Genomic DNA, 19939 nt, shown 5'->3' with positions numbered 1-19939 from the left:
GCAGCGGGCGGGTCAGGAGAGGTCTGCCACGCCATGTGGTCTCCTCCAGGGGCAGGCGGGAATCGAACTCATGCGGAAGTGGCTTAAGCTTCTTTGTGCTGTGCTTTAACCCGCTGCGCCACCAGGGAGGGCCTTTTTGTGGGACTTTTACCTGACTTTCCTCCTGGCTGCATAACTGCCTGCCTCTCTTAAGTAACCCTTTTTGAGGAGACCCCTTTGGACATCTCCAAACAGGAAATACTTCTTTCTGTATCATATTGGAGTTCTTCCCTCATGGCACCGTATGCTACCTGTTAAAATGTTCATATCTGTATGATTGTTTCTTTCTTTGCTTCATACCCTGATTTCTCTTCTGTTTTTTTTATTTCACTTATACTGTTCTGCTTTTATCCCATGTTCTCCCTAGTGTTATGTTCTAACATCTCTTTTTCCTGGAAACTTGTGGTTCCCACAATTATTCTTAGCCTAGCTCATCTTGCCCTTATTAATTTCCCTAGGTTGTCTCTTCATCCTCCATTGTTTCTTCTTCCTCCTCCCAGGCATGAGAAAAAGTCAAGTCATGGTTCCTTCTTTTCCACTCAAGTTCTATCTTCTCCCACTTGTAATTATTGTTGACACATGCTTAATGCTGAGTAATGTGAAAGTCATCTATTTCATCCTTCAAACACCTACAAGCTGAAATCTTTTTATTTCTCCCTGGAAATTCTTCTAGAAAAGATTTCATTATCTTATATACCCCCCTTTTGCTCTCCCAAGAAATGTCCCTAAGTTCATTCAGACAAATAAAAATAACTGTTTTTCCCAAATTCTGTGACCGGCCGGAAGAAAGGAAGGCGGGAGGCAGAAAGGCTGAGCAAGCAGAGGTTATTGCTCCTGGACAGCAGCTGAGACAGAGACCCAAGGATGGGGTCCGCAGCTACTGCCAACTCTATAGGGGGGAAGGGTCTCTTATATAGATTCTAAGTTCACATTCCAAAGGGGTGACTCATCGCTGTGTCCTTTGATGTAAGGCTCAGTTTGTTATCAAACTTGGATGTGGGGCCCAGTTTGTTATCACCTTCAGCTAGTCCCATCCCGGATGCAAGGTCCCGTTAATTGGATGCAAGGCCCAGTTTGTTACTGCCTTATCACCTTTGGAAGCAAGGCCTGATTTATTACTGCCCTTATCCAGTCCCTCAGTAAATCTCCGCATTTGGTCACTCCCAACAATAACTGGGTTGTTTTCCTTCCCCTTTCTTTTGTATGTACTTAAAGCACAGCTGGGTCCAGCTCCTTCTCATGATGCCATGCTCTATTTTAGCTGGATGCGAGACGTTGTTTGCCTTTCATCTTTACACCTTCCTTATTTACATCTGGCCCTGTCATCCAAATTCCCACTGTAATTCCCACTGTACGTGAGGCTTTTGATTCACACCTGTGTGTCTTCCAATATGTCTGTGTAGTTAACCTCAAATTCCCCTTTCACATAATTTGATTCCAAACTAATCATCTCTAGGCCAGACCCCAATGTGGTCAACATTGCTGTAGCTATTTCATAGCTTTCTGAGCCTTTTCAAGTAAATAAATCTTTATTACATCCCTCCTACATGCAGAAATAGTTTCCAAAATAACTCCATTTTCTTTGCTTATCTGCAGTTTCACAAGACCTTTTGCCCCTAGAAGCTGAATTATCGAAAACGTGTTGAGCTCACCAAGTCTGTTCTAACGAAATTCACAGCCATACTGCCCAGCTTATGCTTGTCACTGGGAAGTGTGAGGAGGGCAAGTGTTGCGGGGGTCTTGCCAGCCATGGGGGGCTTACATTCTGTGCCACCAGCAGCTTCAGGACCTCCAGCCACCTACGTCATCTACACCCCAGTTTCCTCATCAGTAAAATCAGGCTAATACTTACCTTTGAGTATTGTCAGGAGGCTTAAATAAGGTGATATGTGCAATGTTAAGACAATCTGTAGTACACAAAAGTGTTCAGTGACACCTGGTGTTACATTTAACAATATTCCCTTCAAATAATGCATTTATCATTCTTCCCTTATTGTATTTCCCTTCCAAGAGTCCTTCTTTAGCTTTCCAAGCAAACTTCCTCCACTTCCTCTGGCCATCTTCCACATTGTCCTATGAGCCTACCTTTACATGTATTTGCACCTGGCAGGTAACAACCACCATCCAATTAGAGTTAGGGGAAAAGAAAAAAAAATAGGTGATTTCCTTGCATCTGAGCCTGACCAGTGCTTGTAGAGGTTTCACTCCCTCTGGCTTGAAGACATCTGTTTCATTTGCATAGTATGCCTCAGTGGTGAATATAGAGAAAATCAAGTGGTTTAGCTAGCAGAAGATGCAGGGTGGAGCAGGATGGGGGATTTGACACTTGAGTGCTTCCAGAGAAGGAAGGAATCTGGGTTGGGTGAGGTAGAATTCATCCTAATAGGGGCAGGACCAATAACACTCAGTTATCTGCACAAGGTGACTTTGCTAACACAAAAACTGTGATGGAGCCAAATATGGCTGTGTGTGTGTGTGTGTGTGTGTGTGTGTTTCCTTTTAAAGAAAAGAGGGAAAAAATTGACAATGAAAAGGAAATGGACTAATTTGCTCAACTGTGGTCTAGCCAGATAATCCATATAAAATCAGATGCAAAGTTCTGACTTCCTAAATATCTGAGGTCTGAATACACTGCCACTGATTTTCTATAGGTTTTACTTTCATTTTCTACATACCTTTTTATATGTTAAACTGATTTATCCTCTATGCTAGAATGAGCTAGCTTTGCATTGCTTAACTTTTGAAGTTACATTAATTCAGAAGGTATTGGTAAATATTGACTAAATAATACCTGTGTCATAAAAACCGATGCCCAGAAAGTTTGCCTTAGAAGATTCCGATTAAAAGAGCTATTATGTCCATACACAAATACATTGTTTTCTATTTTTGTAGACATTTCCTGTTTAACTTTCACATACTCTGTGATGTAGGTGTGACTATTGTTTTGCTTATTCTTGTAGTTGAACAAGCCAAAGCTCAGCAAAATCAAGTTCTTTTCTTCTTCCTCTCCATGCTTTCCCCATCCTGGCCCTAAGGTCACTATACAAAACAGGAATCAATGTTGGATGCCTCCCAGATGAATGTTACATACCTTGGGTGAAGCCGGATCTCAAAGCACTTTTCATTTACCTTCTTGTTGAAGCAATCTAATTCTCATTCAGTTAAACATGCTTTAACCAAATCAAAACCAAGTATTTAATATGCTTGTTTTTATAATAATTTTATTTGCAGTAATTCCTTTCCTGGTTTTCATACAATACAGTGTGTTCTTAGCAGGCCAAAGAAGTCTATTTGAGCACCTCATCTTGTGACTTAATCTATTTTCTCCACTTCCTATAATAACATCTGGTAGTACCCAGAGTTCCCACCCCAAGCAGTTCATGTAATGCACAATGTTTCCTTTGTCTGACTTTCTCTTAACTGGAACTATCTGGGAGGATTTGGGCTAAGGAATTTCTACTAACCTAATTTGTAGAGTCATATTTTGGAAGGGACTTTATAGGTCACTGTGTTTCCACCCAATGCAATAATCTCCCTCATAGCATAACTGGACAGTGGTCATCACAAATAATTCAGGATTGTGTAGATGGTCCTGTCTCTGCCTCCTCTGTAGGAAATATTTTGCTGGCTTCCAAACAATCTGGAGTTACATATTAGTAGGCCCTTCTAAGGCTTCTTCTCTTCTTTATCTTTTAATTACCCTTCTGGAATCCCCAGGATGGTGGTAAAATGCATTATTGCTAATTCTAGAAAAGGATTCTAATGACCTTAACATATACTGCCTATGGAACTGTGGCAATTTCTCTGTTAACTCTAGTCCAATGGTAGCAATAAAGCAACTGCGTGTCCTTAGGGCCTGTCCCATATGCCTAAGTGATGGCCTGAGAAGTAAAAACTTCTAGTTGGGTCTCTAAAACAGAGGGAATGAATATATTTAAGTCTTCAACTTTGGGCTTATTAGCATCTTGCCTACCTAATAAACCATGTACCAGGCAGCAGCCATCAATATGCCTTTATGAAGCCCTGGATCAACAATTTCATTGTTCTGTAAGTTATGGTTCATGGTTATCATTTACTTCATAAGCCAGATGGGCTATCTATGCAGTTTTTAATATCAGTGATGTGCAGCGTTGGACACATTCCAGTAAAAGATAATAGGAGCTAACACATCGAATGCCTGCAATATCACAGACACTGTTCGAAGTGCTTTTTATCTATTCACTCACACTTCATAACCACCTAATAAGGTAGGGGTTATTTTTATTCTGAATAAATGGGTATAGAAACTTAGATGAAAAGCAGTTTAGTCACTTATCTAAAAGTTTCAGTCTTAGAAAAAATTAAAAAAGAGGCCCTCCCTGGTGGTACAGTGGGTTAAAGCACAGCACTAAGAAGCTAAAGCCACTTCTGCATGAGTTCGATTCCCACCTGCCCTGGAGGAGACCACATGGCGAGGCAGACCTCTCCTGGCCCGCCTGCTGCTCCCCTCAGCAGTGTACTTCGTCGATCTGCCTGTTCTGTTCCCCGCTCTGTGTCTGGTGAAGCCTCTCGCCGCCCCTGAGCCTCTGGCCTGTACCCCAGTTCTGTATGCATAAATAAATAAATCTTTAAAAAATAAATAAATAAAAGTAGCAGCTAGTATATGGCAGAACTGGGGTTTGAGTCCAGAAAATCTGGGTCTAGAATCTGTACTTTCAAGTCTGTATGCTATTCTGCTACGCTCACCCCTAAACTTGTTTCCAGGACTAGGAGGACACTTTGGCCTTCATGGAACCTTTATTTATTTATTTATTTTTAAGTCATTGGACAATAACCTTTCTGGAACCCAACACTCAGTGTCAGCTCTAAGATTAGTGTTGTTATGGAAAATTGCTGGCTGAATGCAGTTTTCCTTTTGCTGATTGGTAAGTAACTTGTAACTTTTTCAGGCAATGAGTTTTTGGAAAAGAATTATTTTTCACCTCTCTGACCTCCCAATTGGAGGTGAAGCCTGCTGGGCTGGCCTGGTCTCTGACTTTGACAGGCCTGGGCAGAACTGAAGTTCTTACCCACAATGGAGAAGGGGGAGCCAAGATTCCCAGGAATAGCTGTAGGCAGTCAATGAACTCAGGAATTTTTTTCTTAACCAGATTGTTTAAACAAAGTCACACTGAGGTAGGGAAAAAGAGTGGGGATGAATGGCTTCAGAAATCCAGTGAAGACAGGAGCAGGAAGAAGCTAGCTAAAAAGTATCGCTGGAGGGCATGTGGGCGATTCTGAGCAACTGCAAGATCAGAGCAGAAGCTGTTCCAGAGTACATATTTGAATAAACTTCATACATTTCAGAAAAATTGAAAACTCCATTTAAATCTTTATCAATTCACATGTCCTGTAAACAGACATATAGTTGGTATGAGCAGTTCTGTCCACTCTTTTCACTTGATATCAACAAAGGATTTTTCAGGAATCAATATGGTTCACAGACTTGGAGTTTTGATAGTTTTATGACGTTCCTTCTTACTGCTGTTTGGCCATTTCCATATTGTGGAATCTGTTCCAGTGTTTTCTTCTGTTTTTGTCATCCTAATTCTACTGGTTTCACTCCTTTGCTTACAAACCCCCATTAAGTCCTATTGCTCTTAGCAGGAAACCCAAGTTCCCAACAATGACCACCACCCCCAAATATGCATCCTATCCATCTATTGGACAGACCTGGCACAGTTACTCTCTGCTGTCAAGGTTTCCACTATAGGTGCAAGAAAAAGTGTATTCTCCCTTTCCACCTGTCTGATTTGAGCAGCCAACATTGAATGGGGGTGTACAAAAGAAAAGCAAGTAGTTTTTACAACTCAACCTCATACAAAGAAAAGAATCTGCTTTTTTCTACAAATAATCTAGAAACAAAACATCTGTACTCTACTCCCTAGAACCTGATTATGATATTTTTCCTTGTAAAGGGACTTTGCATTGAATTAGGTATTATCTGGGTGAGCCCAATGTAACGATAAGGGTCTTTGTGAAAGGGAGGCAGGAGGACCAGAATCACTGAAGGAGATGTGATTGACGAGGGCTGTGAGCCAAGTTAGCCGATAGCCTCTGGAAACTATAAAATCAAAGCCAGCAGAGTTGCTGAGGATCATATCTGGGTAATTGGCAGCACTCCCATATTTTGCTCTTCAATGTCATAGAATTAATCTATAAATCACCAAGCACAAGGCAGATAAGTATTAGTCCGAGTATGTACAAAGTGCCTTTTGCATAAAAGGATTCTTTTGTATAGAGTGGGTTAAATAGTGACCCTCACCCCCCAAAAAATTATTCAAAGATGTAACCTCCCAGAACCTGTGAATGTGACTTTACTTAAAAAAAAATTCTTTGTGAGTGTAGTTATGATTCTGCTTGTATGGGAGCTATCTATAATAAAGCTCCCAAGATGAAGTCCTCCTGAGTCGAGGGTGGGCTCAATTCCAATGACAGATGTCTTTCTAAGAGAAAGGTAGAGGGAGATTTGAGGCACTGAGATGCCCAGGTGCAAGACCTGTGAAGACCAAGGCAGATTGGCATTTTCTATCCTCATCCCATACTGAACGGGCCCTAGCTTGTCTAGTCTTAATGAAGCAGGGTTGGGTCTGTTTAATACTTTGATGGGAGATTGGCATCATAGTGCCACAGTCAATGGATGCCTGGGGTTACCAGCAGCTGGGAGGCCAAGACGGGTTCTCACCTAGTGTCTTCAGAAGGAGCATGATCCTGCTAACACCTTCAGAGGGAATTAGGGGTCCTGGAACCCAGAAGAGTAAGAGAATATGTATCAGGGTGGTCTCCAGGAAAAGGCCATGTTCCAGGTTCCCTACCCCACCAAGGGAGGGTAGAGCTGATCTGGGAGAGAAAAAGCAGACAGGAGACTGGAGAGGAAAGGAAGCAGGATGGAGAGCTGCAAGGAGACCTGAAAAAGGCACAAGGCAGAGAGACATGTGAAGAAACTGCACTTGCTTCTTGGTCCTGAACTGATTGAAACAGATGTGGGTGAGAGACTGGTGGAGGTTCACTATGACAGCTTTTATTTTGGTGTTGATTTTGCTCTTTTCCTCACAGGCTTGTTTGGCCATTTCTGACCCATTCCTGAGGTTCCTGATGGAAAGTGCTTTAGATTTATGTGACAACTTATGGGCCTTGATTTGGACCAATCCTGTTTGGCTGGACATTTACCCACAAGGGGATGGGTAACCTTGGTTGCTTGATTTTAAAACTATCTTCTTTGTCTTTTCTGAATTGTTCACTAATTATATTAAAGTTCATTTCCATTAAAGGTGTCAGGTTTTGTCTTGATGCCAAGCCTATTTAGAGTGGACATATTTGGGGGCTTTGGGGTGCCCTGTAACAAATACATATCTGTTGATGTTAAGCTTGATTTATGGTCATTTGTCTGGCAGTGACAGAAAATAATACAACAATGTTTGCTATACTCATCTCTGCTATTGTAAGCGAGTATGATCCTGTTTGCCTCTCACATTGCAGACAAAAGGCCCCAGGCCTCCCTGCTCCCTCTATCCTTGCTGCATCCACCTGATTCCTCCATCACCTCTCCCATGCTCTGATAACCATAAGTGCACACTAACCTTGTGTGAATTTCCTTTCAGTGCACTTAGCACAGCCAGCACTTGGATTAAAAATGTTTGGCAACCAGGATGGCCCAGGAACTGAGCAATTGAAATGGACACTGGCTTTAGTGAAGGAACAAAGTTGAGAAGGCCCCTCTGTGCCAGGCACAGAGTGCTGGATAGGGACCGCGAGGTATTGGCCAGAGTCCTGATGTTAATTCTTGCTGTGTGCCAGGAACTATGTTCAATGGACCATCATTTTGAAACCTCACCATAAATTGATAGGTGAGGAAACTGAGGCATAGAGGGGCTCATTGATGTGCCCAAGGTCACACAGGTAGCAAGTAAATGGCAGACTAAGGATTGGAAGCCAAGGGTTCTGATTCGGTGCTCTCTTTTGGGGCGTGTGAAGAAATATCTGAGGATCATTTCTCTGTAGAATAGGACCGATTAAGAAATGTTAATGCTCTGATATTTCAGAAATATGAATTATTTATTTCAGAAAAATGGCACTGTAACAGGTACAGTGCCGTAACAGGTTTCATGGACTCCTCCTCCACTCTAGATACTGGAACTACTAATCCCATCAATAACAAGAAGAAGCACGCTGGGATGTGAGGGTGGAGCGGAGGATAAAACCGGACATGTGGGCTCTAGGGGTCTCTTGGCTTGGTGGTTCGCAGCTAGCTGGTCGTTTGGCTCTTGATCAGCTTTCAGTGTGCTATTGGAGTCCACGTCAGCAGAACTGGTAGGACATTCTAGTTAACTTGTATTTCTCTTTCTTCCCCTGGGTTGTTCCTTTACCTTTCTCCTTGTAAATAAATTCATTATTGAATCTTTTGGTGTATGTCCACAGTATGATTGAATCTTAAGCGCGTGGGTGAGGACCCACAGACAGGCAACCCAATTCACATTGCGGTGCCCTGTAACAGCACGAGAGGAAACGGTGGAGTCGTGTAACTCTTTAGTGTCAGTTGGAACTGCAGGCCCAAGGAATGCATCAATCCTGAGGGAGAAAAGATAGGGGTATGGGGTGCCCTCTGTCACCTCACCCCAAGAGTTGGTGAGTTCCATGTTCACCATATGACCCACAGCACACAGAATTCTTACTGTGCCGAGGCCAAAGGACATCTGGTACTTGGGAATTACAACCAGGACCCTGAAGGTTCGTAAGATTTTTTTTTTAAAGATTTATTTTATTTGTACATACAGACTGGGCAGGCCAGAGGCTCAGGGGCGGTGAGAGGCTTCACCAGAGACAGAGTGGGGAGCAGAACAGGCAGATCTACAAAGTACACTGCTGAAGGGAGCAGTGGGCGGGTCAGGAGAGGTCTGCCACGCCATGTGGTCACCTCCGGGGCAGGCAGGAATTGAACCCATGCGGAAGTGGCTTTAGCTTCTCAGTGCTGTGCTTTAACCCACTGCGCCACCAGGGAGGGCCCATAAGATTTCTTTAGTATGAGGCTTACCTTACTCATTTGTTTTCCTGACCAGATGGGCCATGATTTTTTTTTGGGGGGGGGCGGATCTCATGCTATTGTGAGGGAGGAGCAAAGACTAAGTTCAACAAACAAAAATCTATCTTTAGCTTTGAAGGGAGAAGTGAAGCCACACTTGAGAGGGGTGGTGTTTACTTGAAAGAGGGAAGGGCCTGCAGCAGCCTGAGGCTGAAGAGGAGAAGAAAGGAAAACCTGGCCAGGGTGTGGCCCAAGGGACTTAACTACTGAACACCATTGCTTTCCAGTCAGGTAGGTAGAGGGAAAAAAAGGGCCACCAGTGCTGTGGAATTTACCAGTAAGTGGGTGACCTACTGGCCTTTGCCTCCTGTGCCATAATGATGTTAGCTGAGAGTCAATGGCACTTTGTGGCACTCCATGTGTAGGTATACTTTACAGGAACTTTTAAATAAATCTAGTCCCAAGTGATTCATTATTCTATTACATTAGTTAGTTGTTGACAGTTCTGTCACACTATATACAAAAGCAGAGCTATTTCAGTGCTTGTACTTATGAGTCATCTTGCCATCTTTCTGTATATACTTTCTATCACTGCTCTATAATGTCATTATTTCATTCAGTGTATACAGGTGATGATAATTATGTTCTTAACTGTTTCTGACATTTTTGTCCCTTCTGAGATCAAAACAGTAAAAATGAGAAGCAAAATACAGTTTTTGTTGATATTTCATGGAGATTTACAAAACCAACCTTGACATTAATGCTTCAGCTTAGATCTGAAAATATGAACAAGCTAAGGTAAATGCTCATCTGAGATTTGCGATAAGCCAAGCCAAAGTGTATATTAAGATCGCTTTGCCTTTGAAGAGCATATTAAATTTTGTGCCTGTCTTGCCAAATTACCAACTCTTCAGAAATTCTTTTTTATGTTTAATAGATCTGCTTTATCCATCATTGCTACTGAAGCCTAGAAACTGTCTTGAACACTCAATATTTGTCAACACTAAGAGAACTGAAGGAGAGAGGGTGAAAATATAGTAAGACAAGAAAAGATGAATTTTTATGACTGTGAAGACCACAAAACCACGTGTTTTCCTTTACTACACTATTTCTGGGATGTCTCCCTTGGCAACTTGAAAATGTAGTTATATTATCAAACCTTGGAGGCTTTTTTCTAGTTATAAATATGGTGAGAGGAGGAGAGAATTATAATAAGGGAAGAGCGAATCTGGCTCCCCGATTGAAAAATGTTTCTCCATTTCCCCCTTTGATGTTAAGAGTTCTCTCTAGTTGACTCAGTCACACTGGTTGGAGTGCTGTTGCACATATTTGGAGGGACATACACTTCCCCATTCATACAACCGCATCAGGAAGTGAGAAACATAACTGAGACACAACAAGTTTTTGTATTCACATGCTTTCTGTATATCAGCTGTCAAGCCACTGAAAAGGGCTGGTTCATTGGGCAAATTTTCTTATCAGCGATACCTGACTGCTCAGTAGATAGTTTTGATAGTTACTTGGACCTCAGAGAGCTGCTCCTGGTCATTTGTCCAGGCAGATACCTTAAAATGACATATGTGTACAAGTTAACACTCTCAACAGCTGGAAATCTGCAATGTTCTTGATTTTTAAAAATGCTTCCATGCTACAGAAAAGTGACTTTGTTCTTCAACCATGACAACAGGGCCCAGACCACGTTGCTTCCTATGGTGACTATGTGCAATAATACATGTTGAGCTAAGTTTAAACATAATGTGAAGTGAAAATGCATACATTTTTGGGAACTGAAAATGACTCACGTTGGCTGGATCATAGTGTTGGCACTATTAACTAGGAGTCTTTTGGTTGAAATTAACATAAAACTCTACTTTCACTGATTTCAACAACAAAAGGAGTTACTGTCTCACTGAAAAGGGAGAGGTAGTTCAGGAGAGAGATGAGGCCTGATGGTTTCAAGATTCCAATTCTTCTTTGCTCTGCTTTCACTATGTGACCTGCAGCCTGGCACAGACTTCTTCTGGGTCCCAAGGTGATGCCAATGACCAGAGGCTGTATTCTTTGTTCATGTCAGGAGGAGAGAGAACCTCAATTGTAAAAATCTCTGGGCTTCATTTTGATGGGACCAATTACTGTACCCAGGAGTATGTGTTACCTTGTTGGGCACAAGCAACCCCCCCCTTAAGACTGAGGGAAGGTTAATCCTACTCACACTTTTGCTGGGAGTGGGGTGGGAGTGGCCATACAAAAGTAAATTGGGATCTTGTTTTGCAAAAGAAAGACTACACAGATACAAGGTGAGAAAAGTACTCCTCTATTGAGTATATTGGGAGGAAATGTTAGCTCTTCAGAAAAGTGGGCTGAAGAGCGATAGTGAAGAGCTTTGTTAAGGAGTCTGACCTTGACATCTTCTGATTGGAATCAGCACTTATCACCTGACACCCACAGGAAGCTCTCTATGGGCATTTAATAGCCAGTGGTTTTTTTTACAAGAAAGGTATTTTTTGTTTGTGGTTATAAAAGCTAGAAGTCTGGGTAGGGATACATGGGTACTTATTATTTTCACTATTGTACTTTTTGTCATGTTTGAAATTGTTTGCAATTAAAAAGTAAAAATAATATATGAGTATGGTAGACATTATCAGTGCTCACCAATGTATTTTTTCTCTTTGATATACAAGAGACTATACTTCCTAACTCCCAGCAAATTAAAAAAGTCTGAGCAAAAGTGACACTGGTCTCTTCTGGGTGGAGGCAGGAAAAGTCCTGTGTGAGCTTCTAGTTCTATCTTTCCCTTCAGGGTGATAGGATGTCAGCTACAGAGAGGGTGGAGTCACTAGAGCAAAGCAGCCTGGATCGCTGAGTCATGGGCTCAGATACAGGCTGTCTTGGAGAGTCCTTAGATATTGATTTGTGTCAAATCATCCCAAACTTACTGTCTTAAAGGAACAGTTTACAATTGTCCTTGTAGTTTGGTGTGGGCTGGTGGGCTCTTCTGGGTAGTTCTCAATTGGAACCTCTCATAAGGTTGCAGCTGGTTATTGGCTGGAACCGCAGTAATTAATGGCTGGCTTAAGCTGGAGGTCCGAAATGGCCCACATCTGGCTAGAATTAATGCTGGCTATTTTGGCTGGGTATTCTGGAGCGGTGAATGGGAGTGCCCGTGCTGCTTGGGCATTTTACTGCATAGGCCCTGAATTCCAGGAGGAAGCTTCCCAAGAGTGATTGCCAGCATAGTCCATTGGTCAAGTCCACTCACCAAGGTCAGCCCCAGTTCAGAGGGAGGAGAATCAGACTCCTTGATTTGAAGAGTAGAATATGTTACAGGAAAGAAAGTATTGATAGTGGCCATCATTTATTATCCACACTAATCAATTTATATTTATCTATATAAAGATAGCTATGTATCTATATATAGGTATTTTATGTAGTTGTCATGTCATGTAGACAAGTATATAGTTCTTTTCTTACTATAGCATTGGTATTATAATATATACATGTATTATGAATATAGACATATTCCTTTCTTATCAAAAAACTTTAAATTATTGAATAATATTTTATTGTACCAAGTAATCAACTGCTCTCAAATACACATTTAGTGTTTCCTCATTTATTGGATATTACAAATAACATCACAGTAAATATCTTTGTGGGAAAGCATTACTTCTTGATGATAAGCTATATTAATCCATCTTTAGAGTCTTGACTTTGAAGGCTTTTATTCAAATACATGTCTTCAGAGTATCTCAACTATACTTTTACTTACTGTCTCTCACTAGATGATGCTCAAATTTAGACATTGAGTCTTGATTTTTCCCATGACTCTAGATTTGACCTTGAAACTTGGGGTCACTAATAAGCATTTCTAAATAAGTACATCAAATATTCTTGATTCTCTCCCCATTTTCTCAAACTAGCTCCTTTCCAATGCATTTTACTAATAAATGGAGCCACAATCTACCAAGTGTATAAGCCTAAATCTAGCTTAAGTTTTTTATTCCACCAATTCTCTCATCTTTGCCATCAGCTAGCAAGTCCTACCTGTTCTACCTTCAAATATACCACAGTTGCCCTTTTCTCTTATGTTCCTGTGTGGTTGCCCTGGCCTAGGTTTTCATTCTCTGCCCCTGACTTCCTACAGTAGCTTACTGAGAGATCTTCCATTTTGCCTTCCATTCTGAGTTGAAACTGTTAAAATAGCAAATCAAACTGTTATCCTCCTGTTAATAACATTTTAGTGCAGGTCCTTCTGGTTGGGGCATGAACCGTCTGGCCTCTGGTTACCTCACCTACCTCTTTATATCTGCTGACGTCTTTATACCTCACTGATCTTTCTGGTCTGAGTTCACTATAAACGCCCTCTGCCTCGAGGCCTTTATACACATTCCCTTACCCTGAAACACTTCCCAGACTTGCCTCCTTTTCATCTTTCAATTCAATAATCATCTCCATAGAGAGGTTCTATGGACCACACTGAGGTTCTGTTGAGATGGGACCGAGCAATAGTAGGCCAAGATGGCCCTTCCCTTGAGGATGCTTTTGTTCTGGCCACCTTGCCCTCTTCTTGAATCAGATGCCCTATGCTATTTGGCCAGGCCAGCCTGTCTTACCAGGCCTGGTAGCTGAGTTTGAGCTAAGCAGAAAAGAAACACATGGGTAGATTTAAGTAGAAGAAAGGGCTGGAGAAGTTTTGGGGAGGTGACACACAGAGTGGGGGGAGACATGTGAAGAGTGTGATGGGGGCCTGCAGCTGAATGAGGACTTGAGTTGTCTTGCTTGTGAACGTCCCTTGTTTTTTTCTGAATTTAAAATAGAGAAATAGTCCTCAGAGAGGCACAAATATGGAGGTTGAAAGTTTGCCATGGAATCTGAATCAGTCATGGCAAGGTTTAATATACTGTTTCCTGCCCTTTCATATAACTGGTAAAAGCCTACAATTTATTAATAATTTCACCAGCAACAATATTTATTGTTACAACTATTACCACCACACTGACTGTTAAGCATTTACTTATTTATTTAATATGGGCTATACTTATATTACCCAATATAATCCCTAGTGTAAGGATTATTTTTTCCACTTTATTCATGAGAAAACTGAGGTGCAGAACAGTTAAGCTACTTACATAAGTTTCCATAACTCAAATAAGTTGTGGGATCAAAATTTGAACCTAGTTCTTCTGGCTCAAACTATAAAAGCTATTATTTTTATTTGAAAATGAATTTTTAAAATGAAGTCATGCTTACAGTTCTTCTCTTTATATAAAAGCATGAGTGACCTATTTAAGCCAGGATTTTAGAAAAATGTTCTGCTTTTTAAATAGATTTTCTTGATAATAGTTGAATTTAAAGTTGCTGTTGAATATTATTTAACATTGCACAAATGTTTAAAAACTTAATTTTACAGGCTGTGTTCTTACTTTGAGTCGTTTTAATTTCTATAACTGCTTGTAGAGGCTAATTTGTTATTTTTAGGAGATAATGTTGAGGAATAAGGCATTTATTGTGTACATTCCCTTTATTGGCAGAGAAGGTAATGTGCAGATAATTTAGGAATTTTCTACAGAAGAAAGCAGCCCTTGTGTGCCTTGGTGTATGAAAATTTTAATATAATTCCACTTCATTGAAAAGCTTACCCATGATTGTTTCTGTGTCATTTAAAAAAAAATCAAACAATACATACTTATAGTAGATTGCTAAAAGAGAGGCAGAATCAAGCATAATTCTACAAAAGATTAAAAAATTAATAAAGTTGTATATTTTATTTCTTTTTTATGCAAAAGTATACAGATCTTATATGAATGACTAATTCACTAATCTACCTGGAATTAATGGTGTTAAGCCTTTTGTTTCTGATAAGACATATAACTAGTGTCTCTGTTTCCAACATGACAAATAAATGATGTTAGACATGTAGAAATTAATGAGGCATTTGCAGTGAGGCAAATGCCCAATCAATTTTTATTCATTGTTAGGAAAATTCACAGGATTTTTGATGTATACTAGAGTTATACATTAAAACTTCCAAGATCAGGCCCTCCCTGGTGGCGCAGTGGGTTAAAGCACTGCACTAAGAAGCTTAAGTCACTTCCTCATGTGTTCGATCCCCGCCTGCCCCCCTCAGCAGTGTACTTCCTCAATCTGCCTGCTCTGCTCCCCACTCTGTCCCTGGTGAATTCTCTCACCCTCCACATCTCTGGTCTGTACCCCAGTTCTGTATGAATAAATAAATCTTTAGAAAAAAAAACAAACCCGAAGCATATAAAAAAAAAAAAACTTCCAAGATCAAATTTATGCCAAGAAAATTTATTTTTTAAATATGGATAAGCTTCTCTGTTCAAACTTAAATGTCATTTCTTGATTTTAAGGTAAGATAGCTTGACAGGGTGCTAAAAGAGCAGCAGTCTGAGAAATATGATTTACAATAAATCTTTTAAGAAATGAATTTAAAAGCCTGCCAAAGATTTTCTCAAGTAACTCCCCAAGCTTAAGTTCCAATCTTTCCAAAAGACATATGCAATAATATTTTCCTTTTTGAATAGCTTTCATTTTTTTAGAGCACTTTTTGGTTCACAGAAAAACTGAGCAGAAAGTACAGAAAGTTCCATGGACCTCCTGCTCCCACATGTGTATACTCTCCCCTACTATTAAGGTCTTCCATCAGCGTGGTCCACTGATGAAACTACAATGACATATAGAGATTACCCAAAGTCTACAGGGTGCAAAAGGATTCCTAGGGATTGTACAGTCTATGAATTTTGAAGAATGTGTAACGATATGTATCCACCATCATAATATCATACAAAATAGTTTCCACTGTACTAAAATCCTCTATGCTCTGAACAATATTTTTTTTATTACAAAAGTTTATTTTTATATCATTTTGTACATTTTTTTTTTCATCTCAATTGTAATCCCCGCGGTCTGAACAATATTTTTAAAGGGAAACATCTATATCACTTTACTGGGGAAATTTTCTAAATGATCTTTTTTTTTTTAAAGATGTATTTATTTATGCATACAGATTTGGGGTATAGGCCAGAGGTATATGGGGGGGGATTTGTGAGAGGCTTCACCCGAGACAGAGTGGGGAGCAGACAGGCAGATGGACAAAGCACACTGCTGAGGAGAGCAGCCGGGCAACACAGGAGAGGTCTGCCAGCCATGTGGGTCAGCTCTCTGGCCAGGGATGGAATTCCATGCTCAAGCGGCTGCAACTAGCTTCGTGGCACTGCGCTTTAGCCCGTTGTGCCACCAGGGAGGTCCCATGATCTTTTAATTGTTGTCTATAAGGTCCTCTACGGAATCATAAAACTCCATTTCCATGGGTCCCAGGGACTTCATGTTTCAAAACAAGTGTGCAATACTACTATAACTGCAGTGCAGTTGTAGATGCGGCTATTTTCTTTATATATTCCTCTGCACTGTGCATGTGTGAGTGTATGTGTGTGTGTGCATGGGGGCGGGGAGGGCATGCAAAGAAATCAAGGAGAAGTTAAAATCCAAGTATTTGCTATCTCTTCTTGAATGCTCTGCTTTCAACTAAGTTAACCAAACTTGCTTTTTCCTAAATAAGTATTCTTAGTAAACTTAAGGTCAAGAGTTTGGCCTTTCAGATTTATAGAAATGGGTTAATTTCAAGTTCCTCTATGTGTTAGGCACTGTGCCAGAGATTTTACAAACCTTATCTCATTTCCTCTGCTCAGAAGTCCATGAAGTAGATCCTATTTTTATTCTTCATTTTACAAAGGAGTGTGAGGCTTGGAGAGAGATCTTATCACTTGATTTGAATGGGCAACTATAGACACAGGTCTGAATCAGGAGTTGATTTTATTGCCTGAGCCTCAGTCCCTTATTAGCTAACCACCCCCCCCTTGTCAACGTCATTCAGCAGAACTTTCTGCAACAATGGAAGTACTTTTTCTGTCAGGTAGTCATGTGCCTATTAAGCTCTTGCAACGTGGTTGGTGTGACTGTGGAACTGAGTTTTTAATTTAAGTAACTGTGGCAAGTGGCTACCTTTTTGTCAATACAGTTCTAAGTCAATGGTCTCCAAATTGGGGTGCAGATAGCACAGTGAGTGTACAGAATATAGAGAGTGCAGAAAAACATACACATTTTAAATCATTATTTCTGATTTTTACATGTATGTGCTTTGTAATATGCCTAGCATATTGGGTAAATACTATATGTGTCTATACATATATACGCAAACCAGCAATATATTATATATATGTTATATGCAACCTAAATATATATAATAAACTGTATTTAATACTTATACAGCATATACCACATGCCAGGCACTATATTTTACAAATATTATTAGCTCATTTAATTTTCATAATGATGTGTAGGTGAATATTTTCATTATCTTTAGGAAACAGGTAGTTGGTGGTAAAAATCAAGATCTGAGTCCATTTTGGCTTATAAGTCTATAGGAGGGTAAGCTAAATAAGTAGAATTGCAATGGGAGAATTTGCAAACATTTTTATTGATGGCTGAATGACCAAAAATGTTTGATGACTAATTCTCTAGATGGAACCTTGATAAAGATTCAGATGCAGAATCTCTTGTCTCAGTTTTATTTATTCTTTTTTTTTAAAAGATTTATTTATTCATACAGAACTGGGGTACAGGCTAGAGATCTAGAGATGCGGAAGGTGAGAGGATTCAACAGGAACAGAGTGGGGTGCAGAACAGGCAGATCTACGAAGTACACTGCTGGTGGAGCAGTGGGGGTGCCAGGAGAGGTCTGCCTCCCCATGTGGATCTCCTCCGGGGCAGGCAGGGATCGATCTCATGCAGAAGTGGCTTAAGCTTCTTAATGCAGTGCTTTAACCCACTGCGCCACCAGGGAGGGCCAGTTTTATTTATTCTTAAAGCAATTTTTTTTTAAAAGCATCAAGAGCTGGGGTGTGGGCCAAAGGTGACATGGTAGGAGTGAGCAGATTTACCATACAGTGGGAGATAGAACAGGCAGATCTACTGAAATACACTGCTGAGGGGAGCAGCTGGTGGGGCAGGAGAGGTCTGCTGCACCATGTAGGTCACCTCCTTGGCTAAGGGGATGAACTCATGCTGCAGCAGCTGGTGATAGCATCATAATGCTGAGATTTAGCTACCCTTGCACCATCAGGGAGGCTCTTTTCTCAATTTTAAAAGGGATTTTGGAGATAATCAAGTCCACCCTTTTCCTACTGATTCTTTCCACTGATGAATGACACTCAGCAAGCAGGAGCAGATGAAATTGAGTGAAAGAGGGGGTAGGTTGATTGTTAAGGCATGATTCCTGGGGGCATTCACACTTGTCTACAGAGACAATTACAGCTGGAGTAAGTAAAGATTTACTTAATTGTGAACCTATATATTTCCCCACAAAAAAAGTTAAGCCTTATCTGTTTTGTTGTAGTTACTAATTTAAAATTTTTGTTTCTGGGACATTGAAATAGGGGAGGGTAGGAGGCCAAAGACCTGAAGGGAGCAGAATCCTAAGCAGGTGCAAAAAAAGAGAGTGGAATCCAGACCTGCTCTCCTTCCTTCTGTGCTCAACTGTGCTCAACTAAGCTCCACAACGTGCAGCTGGTTGGTGGTGGCTGTCATTCAAGAACGAAGGTAAAATATTCCGGAAATAATAGATCAGTGGGAAATAAAAATCTACCCAAATCTAACCCCCGCCTGCTTTTTGTCGTTTCCCCTCCTCCATTCCTTGTCTTAGATCAATCTTTTCAGTAAACCGCTGCTGTAGTATAAATGAAGGACAGCTTTAACCTTGTATGCTATCATTAGTTTCCAGCATGTAAGGCGGGTAGATGAAGTTTTGTGGTGTCGGAGAAAAGTTTTGGAAAGACCAGAGTTGTAAGGCTGGGAATAAGAGCGCACACTCAAAAGAAAGGGCAGAATAGTAGGGAGGTGGGGGAAGGAGCTTTATGTGGTGTAGCTGCAGTTCCTGGGGTTTTGGGAAAGCAAATCGAAGATGTGTCGGGCGGAGGAGCTGCGCTGAAGGTAGACAACAGATAACTGCCTAGCCCACCTGGGGCTTTTAAATTCCAAGCCCTTCTTTCCTGGCTGCAGAAACTTCTTGAATTTTATGAGAAGACTAGTTCAGTGGTGGGGAAGAGGAGGGCATCATCTTGCATTCTACCAGTTCCCCTAAAACTCGTAAAAAGATAATTCTTTACACGGACTTGCCTCCAAGCTGGCAAGTCAAATAAGGAGATTCCTACAAGCGCCGAGGAACCCACCAGCGCGGGGCAGCAGGAGGGGGTGTGGCTTCCACGGTGGCCCCGCCCCATCGCCCCTCCCCGGGCGCGTCGCGCGGGGCGGCACCGGCCAGGCGAGGGAGCCCGCAAGAAAGGGCGGGGAGCGAGCGTTGTGGGTGTGCTCGTGCCCGTGCGCTCGCGCTTGCTCGTGGGCGGCGGCGCGCCCGTGCGCGCGTTGGGCAGAGGCCAGCCCAGGCGGCAGTTGTGGGGTTCCACTGGCGGGGTCCGGCAGTCGCCTGCGAGCGGCTGAGCCGCCAGCCCGCTTGCCCTCCGCGTTCGGACCGCGCCGGCTGGCCCAGTACACCCTGGACCGCTGGCCCGATACACACTGAAAGGCCGGGGCGGGGGAGCGGGCAGAGTCCGCGCCCGGCGCCCGGGACGAGGAGTCGGACCTTAGCCGCCGACGCCGCCAGAGCCCGGCCGGGTAGGTGAAGCCGGGCTGGGTTTCCCGCCGGTCGCTGACGGGCCAAGAGAGGAGAAGCGAAACTTTCCGGGCGTTCCCCTGTGCGGTCCCCGAGCCGTCCGCGGCGCGGGGAGGTGTTGTCGTCGCGGGCGGCAGCGGCCGACGCCATGTTGGGGTCTGTAAGAAACGGGGCGC

At 41.9% G+C, this 19939-nt stretch overlaps 1 protein-coding gene and 1 pseudogene across 1 annotated transcript in view; one reads left to right on the top strand and one right to left on the bottom strand.

The window, feature by feature from the left end:
- The window catches only part of LOC101622322, a 29960-nt pseudogene that overhangs the window by 6779 nt on the left and 3242 nt on the right, over window positions 1-19939 (bottom strand).
- The window catches only part of PLEKHF2 (pleckstrin homology domain containing, family F (with FYVE domain) member 2), a 20971-nt gene continuing 20591 nt past the window's right edge, over window positions 19560-19939 (top strand). Inside the window, exon 1 of the mRNA XM_004679715.2 lies at window positions 19560-19765. The gene's annotated coding sequence lies outside the window, so the exon portion shown is untranslated. The remainder of the gene's footprint in view (window positions 19766-19939) is intronic.

This window comes from Condylura cristata, unplaced genomic scaffold (assembly GCF_000260355.1).
Source record: "Condylura cristata isolate star-nosed mole 26May11 unplaced genomic scaffold, ConCri1.0 scaffold00009, whole genome shotgun sequence".
NCBI lineage: Eukaryota > Metazoa > Chordata > Mammalia > Eulipotyphla > Talpidae > Condylura > Condylura cristata.
This window is presented reverse-complemented; position numbering and strand designations above follow the sequence as displayed.